Source organism: Megascapheus bottae, chromosome 4 (genome assembly GCF_031878675.1).
Source record: "Megascapheus bottae isolate mThoBot1 chromosome 4, mThoBot2.hap1, whole genome shotgun sequence".
NCBI lineage: Eukaryota > Metazoa > Chordata > Mammalia > Rodentia > Geomyidae > Megascapheus > Megascapheus bottae.
This window is the reverse complement of record NC_143512.1, coordinates 40,694,763-40,703,289: the sequence shown is the minus strand read 5'-3', so window position 1 is coordinate 40,703,289 and position 8,527 is coordinate 40,694,763. Positions and strand designations below refer to the sequence as shown.

At 41.6% G+C, this 8,527-nt stretch overlaps 1 pseudogene; it reads right to left on the bottom strand.

The window, feature by feature from the left end:
* Window positions 1-3,479: 3,479 nt before the first annotated feature.
* LOC150064315 (sorting nexin-7-like) overlaps window positions 3,480-8,527 on the bottom strand; it is a 29,776-nt pseudogene continuing 24,728 nt past the window's right edge.

Below are 8,527 nucleotides of genomic sequence, written 5' to 3'. Positions count from 1 at the left end.
GAAAGTAGAAAAGAAAAGAAAGGTGTTGAGACGATTTGAGGAAAGATCATGGAAATGCAATTGCTTTGTATTGGATGTTGTCAGGAAGTGGGATAAATCTGGGTATCTTGGTAAATCCTATTTCGAAGAAAAGAAAGAAATAAAATGAATGCTAGAATTGACAAAGAAAACCAAAAGCTAAAATTGGCAGTCACGTATATTAGGCAGGTAGGGATGCTGGGTCAGTTTTGTGGTGGATCAGTTCTCATGGTTTGAATACAGACATGAGGATACAGAAGTCTTGTTTTGTCTGAGCCATCATGTTCCCAGAGTGGTCCTCTATGGAGTGAGTGCTCTGTGAAAGGGTTTATGTTCCACAGGAGAACATCAAGGCCTAGCTATAAATGCCAGCCTGGCTCCTGCTGACAGGGGCACGTTTTCTTTTTCTCAGGGGTTATTGTTTTGAGTGCTTCAAAGCTTCAATAGGAACATTCTAACAATCTTCTCTATTTGTTTGCGTTTACATTCAGTTCCAGCAAGACTTGTTTATCCTCACTAATGGACTGTGTTTAAAAGCTCTGTGGTACTGCTCTTCTTGGAAAGCATCCTGACCTTGTCCTGGAAAAGGGCTTTGTGACCTGAGATCACATAGAACCACCTAGTCAAACCTCCTTGACTCATTTGCATAGATGGACAGCTTTTTTGCGTAAATATAGACTGCCCTCTTACGATTAGTCCCTTTTAAAACATTAAGAAAAGGTAAAATGCCTTCACTATCACTCTATGAAAGCAAGGCTGGAAATGACTAGCCAGTCTTCTAGCCATTAATTTCTCCCAAGTCTAGTCCATCTTCTGTGTTACCAGAATCACTGCCCTAAATCTTACTTTCATGTAGTTTCTGCCACTTCCCTCCCTTTTCCTCCTGGAGAGAGAGCAGGATCCTTACCATAATAATCAAAGTGCTTGCCAATCCAACCCTCACCAACCTGTGTGGTATCCTACACTGTTCGTTTCTTCCCCTCCTCCCAGGATCTACCCCAGCAGAGATCATAGTGCTGCTCTTTCTTCTGCTTTGTCAGGCTCAGAAACCATCCTCTAGGCAATCTTAGTAACTCCTTTTCACTCTCCTATCGTACTTGTTTTTCATATATCCAGGACTGAGCATGTCCAGTTGGGCTGTGATTGCACAGATATTCTTTCTCTCCTGACCTAGTAGGGACTTCAAAAATATATAAAGGAAAGCCTGTACAGAAAGAGTCCCTTCCAGCTCATTCTACTGTGGTAACCCTACTTCCAGAAGATGAACATAAACCATTCGCAGAGTGATCTGTTTGAATTGTGTGTGTGTGTGTGTTGGTCCAGGGGCTTGAACTGGGTACTGTCGCTGAGCTTTTTCACTCAAAAATAGTACTCTACCGTTTGAGCCACAGCCATACTTCTGGCTTTTTTGGGTGGTTAATTGGAGAGAAGACTTTCTTGCCTGGGCTGGCTTCAAAACACAATCCTTACTCAGATCTTAGTCTTCTGAGTAGCTAGGGTTTTAAGCATGAGTCACGAGCTTCCAGCCTGTTTGAGCTTTGTTTGAAAGTTCTTCTTTATACCAGATGCAGTTTGCTTCCCATCCCAATGTAATCAGTGTTTTGAAGGGATTTGAATTCAGAACGTATGCCCCTTCTGTCTTTGTTTATACAGAACACTTGGGCTTTCATCATCTTGGCCATTCATCTAAAAACATTCTTAAAACCTGAAGTTCAGAGCTGGACACCAATTTTCAGATGTACTTTGAATAGTTCAGAGTGAAGAAGGACTGTCACTCCCCCCTGCACTAGCCTAAGATCCCATTAGATTATTTGGCCTTATTGCCATTGAGTTTATAGTCAATTCAAATGCTTAGTCTTTTGGGATTTTTATCTGTTTTGTAAGTGCTGCAGTTAATTCATGCTTCTCTCGTCTTAACTTGCACAATTGATTTTTTGGACCCCTGGGTAGGAGCTTGTATTCATCCCAGTTACCTTTCATCTTGTTATATTTAGCTCATTATCTTATCCTTGGCAAGGACTTGTTGCATCCCCATCTCTCCCTGATTAGCATCATCTGTGATTTTGATGACCAGGCTCTCCAAACCATCTTCCAGATTTATACAAAAGCTAATCAGGAGCAGGTGAAGGCCATGCCCCTCATTCCTATTTCTCCCTCCTAATTGTTGTTTGCTTGTACTTGTTTCTCTGCTTCTAGTTCTAAAAAGTTGCTCTTCCCCAGGATAGCAAAATTCCTATCATAATGACAAATATAAAAATCAGCCACTTTTTAGACTGTGTGATTGTTGTTCTTAATGTACTATGTTATTTCTCTTCTCTTTTGTTGCCCTTTGGCTAATCTCATATTGTTATTGTATCTGACTTTGTTACCTGGCATATTGTATATACGTTTATTTGTTTATTTGAAATGGGAAAGGGAAGTGGGGAAACAAGATGATTGGGGGAGGAAAATGGGGACAAAAACATGAGAATGGGTATGTATCAATGTGTGATAAGTAATACATCTACTATCTGGCGAATATAACTGTAACCCCTCTATACATTACAATTTAAAAAAATCAGCCTTTTTCAAGACAGTCATTCAACCAAAAATTCACCTAATGGTCCTGGCATAGTACCATTTTTTGTCAAGTCTATGAGGCACAATAAGATACAAGCTTTCTCTAATTCCAGATCTACTAGATCCATTCTATTTTTTTCCTTCTTAGAACTTTTATGAAAACTGAGTCTTTACATCATATTTAAAATGTCATGTTCCACAGTCAAGTATTTAAGGGAAATAATGTCTATATGTAATCATTAGCACTTAAATTTAAGAATTTAAAATTAAGCTGAAGCTGGGCATTGGTGGCTTACACCTGTAAAACTAGCTACTCAGGATGCTGAGATCTGAGGATTAAGGTTTGAAGCCACCCCAGGCAGGAAAGTCCATAATACTCTTATCTCCAATAAACTGCTCAGAAAAAAGCAGCAGCAGACCTGTGGCTCAAGTGGTGGAGTGGTAACCTTGAGCACAAAGAGGCTCGGAGCAGCGTCTAGGCCTTGAGTTTAAGCCTGAGGACAGGCAAAAAAACAACCTCCCCAAACTAAACTAAATCTATGTATGTATGTATGTATGTATGTATGTATGTATGTATGTATGTGTATGTGTATATATATCGATATCTATAATATATCTCTATAATAGATTGATATATACCTGTAGAATATTTATAATATCATAAAGCTATATGCCTATATAGATATATTTGTATTTCCAAATTCACATCAATGATCTGGAGTACCTGAGTTTTCAAATTGTTAAGATATTTTCCATTGACTATTACAAACAGAAGGGCCCAGCCAATTGAGAAAGAATAACTTTGGTTGATAGATGCTGTCTTCCCAAAGATCAAACACAAGTCCTCAGCGGGATTACAGTTTAGATGATGTCTTCTTCCAAGTGCAGCTCAGTCTGTGTGTTCAGAACGACTCCCCGGTAGCAAGGAACCGTTGGTAGTAGTAGGTATGCTCTTCAGCCATATCTGTGGATGCAGACTGGATGGCATTTTGCATTTTGGCTGGATCTTTCCTAGTCAGCTTTCAAGGCCTTCTTTGCACACTCCACTTTATCTTCAAGTCTTCTAATCTCTTCAGTGGACAGATAAGCATCTCCCTTTTTATAAGTCAAAAGCTTCAGCTTTGGAGTCCAGTTCTGCTTGTGTTTGGTCTCTTCAGAACACCCATTAACATTTCACTGTACAGCACATCCTCATTCACAACAGGAAGTAAGGCCTTCTAGAGGCCGGGCATTTATCGTTCAGTGGCCTTAAAGCATTTGTCATGCAATTGGTGATGTCCTTTAGTGTATCAGCCAGAAATTCTTCTGATGCTGACCATGGGACATGAATTGGGCCATGTTTTTTCATTTTATCATTCCCTCTCTTCTCTGTCAATTCTCTGAGATATTTTATCTATTAAATTAACTTTCTGGCTAAATGGTTCAATGAAGTTACTCATTTCCACAAACTCCTTTGGTGGATTCCTCACCCCTCTCTTGGAGGTTGTCACAGCTCTGTCTGCTTAGCAATTTGGGCCCTTGCTTCTTGTGAAATGAGAGATCCCAGGCTTCTGCAGTAAGAGAAACCTTAAAGTCTTCATTAAATGTTAAAGGTGATCAGCAATTCTGTTCTGCTTTCCTGCAGGCTTTGAAGTCATCATTCAAGTACTCTACCACTCCTTTCACTCTAAACTTCTCTGGTACTGGTGGGATAATCAGGGTGGAGTGTGATACCTCAAGTTTTCCCTTCAGCCAAAGGAAATCTCGATAGCATCTTAGCTTCAGATTCACTGAAGTCAAATTCCCTTCCAGTTGTCTTGATAATAATCCCATAGGTAAGGAAAGTTTTGATGGTCAGTAATGTGGCTTTCAGGTTCATCAGCTGTAATGAAGAGGTTCTTTAAATCTGGCTCATCTTCAAATGATTTGGTTTACCATTGACAAAGGAGACGCTGGCATCGCAGGGCTGGAGGAGTTTCATGTTCATCAATAACATTTTCCTAACTCGTTATGAGCTTTGTTTCTACAAAGTCTAATTTCATCTGGAAATTCCATAAACTCAAGCCACTTCATGGGGACCCCACTAAGGGGTCAAGACATGGATTATGTTCAATGAAGATCTTGTGTTCTCTTGCACGGACTAGAGTTGATTTGACCATTTTTCTTCTTCTTTCCATCCCTACCTGCTCCATTTCAGAGCATTGAGGGAGCTCCTGAGTGCTTTGGTGACGAGGCTGGTCTGGAGATAAAGCCTAACACATGACCTCAAGTGAGCTTTCCTATCAGGGGAATATATTCCAGGATAGTTGAAATCTGAGCCTAAAGATCCTACTATAAATTGATACCATTGATTCAAATAACTGGAAAGGAAGTAAAAGAATTTAAAGTTTAAGCCTCCTCTACTGTTCCCATTACACTCAGAGGTTGCTGGACAATTGTTCCCCCTCCCCCCCTTCTCTCTCTCTCAGTAGAATCCATGCTGAGATTTGAGACTTTTGGACTCAGGTCCAAAGTACTTCTTTTAAAGTTAGGTCAGCTATCCCTTCCCATAAAAAGCTACTTCAGAACTTTCCTAGGCTGGATTGAACTCTAGAACATCCTGGAAACACCTCTGTTTTTGATTTCCTGCTGTTTGTTTTCAGTGTCAGACCTGGAGCTTGAGGGCATGGGTGCTGTCCTTGAGCTTCTTTTTGCTCCAGGTTAGTGCTCTACCACTTGAGCCACAGCTCCACTTCTGACATTTTGGTGGTTAACTGGGAGAAAAGACTCTTATGGATTACCCTGGCTAGGCTGGCTTTGAACATTGGCCCTTAAATCTCAGCATCCTGTGCAGCTAATATTACAGGCACGAGTCATTGGCACCCAGCTAAAACGACATTTTTGATAATGTTTAGTCTATCCACACTGTTTCTTGCTTTATTCAAAGTCTAGGGCTTGTCTTCTTCATCCTGCTTCCCCTAGTGCCCAGCACTGTGCTGGTAACAGAGCAAGGATTCAACAAGTATTTACTGAACTGAATGGAATGATTTCTCAAAGGTTCTTAAGTTCATAATGTCCATTGCACGTTTCGTTCAACTCCCCTTTAATTTTAAAAGCCCATATGAAATTTAATACATTATTTCAGAATCATGAACACTTTGCTCATTACATTAGTCTTGTTAAAGAGTCCATTATTCCAGAAATCTTGTTAGAAGAGAGCACTTTGTCGTTGCCTAGTTTTCCATGGGTTGCAGAAAGTTCAAAGAACAGAAGATACTAAACCTTTTGCTTGCTTTTTTTTTTCCTGTGCTGGTCCTGGGCTTGAATTCAGGGCCTGGGTGCTGTTCCTGACCTTTCTGAATCACTTGTGGTACAGCTCCACTTCCAGCTTTTGGGGTGATTAATTGGAGATAAATGTCACACAGTCTTACCTACTCAGGTTCAAACCATGATCTTCAGGTCTCAACTTCCTGAGTAGCTAGGATTATAAATACAACTCACCAACGCCTGGCTCTGCTATAGTAGGATTCCAGAGTGTTCGTGAAGAGGGAAAACGTTTGACATGATCTTCTCAACTTCCACCATTGGAGAAGGCCCAGGGAGCTCCCCATGACACAGGCACAGCCACATGAGCCATTCACTTGGCCCATGTCACACTGGGCCTTGGGTATATTGAAAGGGCAAGTTTCACTAGCAGGGGTCCTGCTCCTAAAGAATTGGTCAGGCATGGATTAATTTTAAACTCTAGTTCATAAGCCCCTCCCAACCACCAACTAAAAGAAAGAAGTAAAATCCATCCCTGTTTTTCTTCAGAGAATGTATGGATCCTTTGGGGCCTGGGATGGGTCAGGTTCTCTGCTGGCATTTCTACAGGTCCTTCCAGGTATACAAAGCTCTCTCTGGGGTTACCTTTTCTTTTCTTTTTGCCAGTCCTTGGTCTTGAACTCAGGATCTGAGCACTGTCTTTGGGCTTTCTCAAGGCTAGATTTCTACCACTTGAGCCACACAGCACCACTTCTGGATTTCTTCTTCTATGTATGTGGTACCAAGGAATCTAATTCGGTTCTTCATGCATGCTAGGCAAGTACTCTACCACTAGGCCAAACTCCCGGCCCGAGGTTTCCTTCTCTTTAAGACAGATGTCAACTATTACCCGGGTGTTTCCCAACAGCCTCCAGATGAAGATGTGTAGGTAATTCCCCTTGTAGGATGGGCAGATCTGGCACTGAGGTTGCAAAAAGTGCTTTTCCTGCCTCTTTTCTTCCATTCTGCTCGTTTCCCCCATTTTCTCATGGGCTGTGGAGTGTTGAGACAGTATGAGTGGTGGAAGAAGGATCCTGCTAAGTTTTCCTCCCCTAGTAAGTCTACTGTAGAAAATGTTAAACAATCAAACATTGATTTAAACTGTGTGTAGAATTCATAATCTCAAAGCAGCAGTAAGAAGGTGATTGGAAGTGTAGTAGATCTGGATTAGAGCAGGGGACAACCAAGAGTGCTGTACACAGGGCTGTGTTGACTGACGTCAATCACCTGGACCCCAGTCTTCCCAGAGATGTCTTCCCTTAACACCTACGACTTGGGATAGGTGGTAGGATGGATGGGAGGAAAGCAGGACCACACATGGGTGGGCTTGGGAAGTGACAAAGAGAATGGGTGTGATCACAGTGCTGAGTGTGTGGTAGGCACAGCACAAGCACCAGCTCCCGGTCCTGTTCCCACCTCCCTCTCAGCCCCAATGACTAGGGGAGCCTCATGGCTGCAGGTGACCAGGCAGGTCCCGCTGTGCACCTCAGGGATCCAGCCACAGGATGCAATGGAAGTTCTTGGAGCTCTGAAATCTTGGGTCACTGACTTCTAGCCTCTGGATACTTCCATGTGACTGCTACCCTAGAGGAAGGACAAAAGTATCATGGAGGTAACCATGATGTGGGGATTCCCCACTGTGGGCCACACAAGTCCAGCATTCTCAGTATGAAATATACAGATGCACTGGGGAGAAGGCCAAGGAGTCAGTCACTGTAATGCAGGCTATGGCTGCAAAAGGACAAGGGCAAGAGGACTACTAGCGAGGTGGGCAGTGACCTAGCCCAGGGGAAGCAGAGCTGTCCAGCAGATTTCCTAGGTGCAAGAATATCTGAGCAGACCTGGAAGGCAGCTGTTACAGAGAGACATATCACCACAGGCACTTTTATGATATATCTCTTCCGATATTGGGTACCTAGTGAGCTACCATATCTGGACATGTAGGTTGTTTTTGAGGGGAAATGAAGACTGAGATTTCTTTAGTCTCCAATGTCTAATAAGCAAATACATAAAGAGGGCTACAGCTCATTGTTAGTAAAATTAGGTCAAATCACAGATTTTGAAGTTGCCACAGACTATAAGTTCTAGAGTTTAAGGAGAAAAGACAACATTTCAAACTAATCCATCTTCTTAGGGCCAGGGGATTTGAAAGTTGGCAATTTAAGAATTTGCTGCAAAATAATCCTATCATAGACATTTAAATAATTCCACCAGGTTTCTTCTTCTCTTCCTATTATCTTAACATGACTTTTTGGGGGTAGTCAAATAAGAATAAATATCACCAGTAGGGGGAATAGATGTCTAAAAAACAAACTCAAAAATGTTTCCTTATGTGAAAATGGCTGTGCATAGTGTTAAATGATTCCCATATCACTATTTCTTTGTTTATGGTTTGCTTTAAATGCCTTTCACAAAGATCACACAAGAAAAAGTGTTAAACACATAAAATGCACTTTTTCAGGACATTGTGGCAATAGGGCCTTTCTAATAATAAAACGTAACATTCCAGAAGAATGTTTCATTTTGGTGTATAATGTTGCAATGCTTAGCACAGTGTTGGGGACCATCTTATGACAGGGGCACTTAAGAAGTCGCCCCCAGAATGTCACCAAGTGGATGTTCAACTCCTGGGGGAGGGCCCCTTAAGTCCTATGTTTTGAAAAAAAAATTAGTTTTGTTCATATCTGTC